Source organism: Aulonocara sp. 'chitande type north' Nkhata Bay, linkage group LG20 (assembly GCF_057382095.1).
Source record: "Aulonocara sp. 'chitande type north' Nkhata Bay isolate Kocher_YH1m ecotype deep benthic linkage group LG20, A_spYH_male_GT1.1, whole genome shotgun sequence".
In the NCBI taxonomy this organism is placed as follows: Eukaryota; Metazoa; Chordata; class Actinopteri; order Cichliformes; family Cichlidae; genus Aulonocara; species Aulonocara sp. 'chitande type north' Nkhata Bay.
Window position 1 is genome coordinate 9846064 of NC_141363.1, and position 1578 is coordinate 9847641.

Genomic DNA, 1578 nt, shown 5'->3' on the forward strand with positions numbered 1-1578 from the left:
GAGGGAAACTCAGAAAGCAAACACTGAAAAACGTCACCCGAATCTACTGAGTTAGCATGCACCACGGGCTGAGCACCCCGAGTCAAACAGGGTAATGAGGAAAATGACACAGCATCAATTAAACGTCTGTTAGCAACATCAACCAGCAGTCCGTGAGGACAAAGAAAATCAGCGCCTATTATAGGCACAGAGCTAGCAGCAACAACAAAGTTCCACTGAAAGTCACGGTCGTGAAAGCAAACAGTCACCAACCTTTCACCGAAGGTTTTGATGGGAGAGCCATTAGCCGCTGTTAGCAATGGCCCGCAGCCCTCAGCTAGCCTGTTCGAGCCAGCCGGGGGAAGAAGGCTCTTCTGTGAGCCGGAGTCCACCAGGAAACGCCTCCCCGAGCGTGAGTCCTCTAAGAAAAGCAGCCTTTCCTTGTTGCCAGCGGTCGCGGCTGCTACAGAGCGCTGACATGCCTGTTTCCCTGGGTCTGGAAACTGCAAGGCGGGAGACAGCGCCGTGCCTTCGCTCCACAACGCTGGCTATAAAAACAAAGCCCCTTTCCGCGGTGCCGCCGTGCAGCGATTCTGGCCACCGTGGACGAGTCGGAGGGCCCCTGGAGCATCGGTGAGGGGGTGGGGGAAAATGCTGGTGAGTCCTGAACAATCACCTGGACGCCGAAAGTCCTGGTAGCCAGGAGGATGCGATCCGCCTCTTCCGCAAGGGAGCGGTAATCCTTCGTGGCCAATAGCGGGGAGTTGGCAAGGCCAGCGCGCACTGGAGCCGGCAGCTGTCGGAGAAAGAGGTGGGTGAAGAGAAATCCTCCGTCATCCGCGCCCAGCAAGGACAGCATGCTCTCCATGAGCTCGAGAGCGGTGCCGTCGCCCAGGCCCGCGAGGGAAAGGAGTTTCTCGGCCCGCTCAGCATCAGAGAGGGAGTAACGCCGCAGCAGCAGCGCCTTGAGGGCGGCGTACTTGCCTTGGGCTGGGGGGTCCCGGAGGAGAGTCATCACGCGGCGGGTTGACAGCGGGTCAAGTGAGGCCACCACATGGTGGTATTTAGTATCGTCGGCTGAAACTCCACGAAGAGCAAACTGAGCTTCTACGTGCACGAACCATGAAGGAGGATCGTGAAGCCAAAAATCCGGCAATTTAAGCACCACAGCAAACGCAGCCATCGGCGGAGGTGAAAGTCCGGCGGCAGCCGATGCTTCCAGGCCGGAGCTGGCTTCGTCGTCGAGCCTTGGCATGTTCGCTACAGGGGTCACCAATGTGGAGGTATGTAATAACGACAGGAGAGGTCTCAGTGTCTTACTCCAACTTTATTAACTGACTCTCAGAACTTCACATATAGTGAGCGCCAAAATCTCCACCCCAACACTTCCCTTCAACTTGGGTGTGAGTGGAGCCACCTGGTGGTCCGCCACACTATACAAGTAACTCGTTATCGTGAGGAACAGAGGTTTGTTAGTACAAGATAGCTAAACAATTAAACTGTTATCAGAAGAAATGAAGCTTTGTTATCTAGAGATAATTTTTTTCAAGCGATAGCAGCAATACAAAAATGATTGTAGTGGCCAGTCACACTGGGATA

The 1578-nt window shown here is 54.8% G+C and overlaps 1 pseudogene; it reads right to left on the bottom strand.

Annotated features, from left to right (window-relative positions):
• Nucleotides 1-312: 312 nt before the first annotated feature.
• On the bottom strand, nucleotides 313-1234 carry LOC147305179 (uncharacterized; annotated as a pseudogene).
• Between the last annotated feature and the right edge of the window lie 344 nt (nucleotides 1235-1578).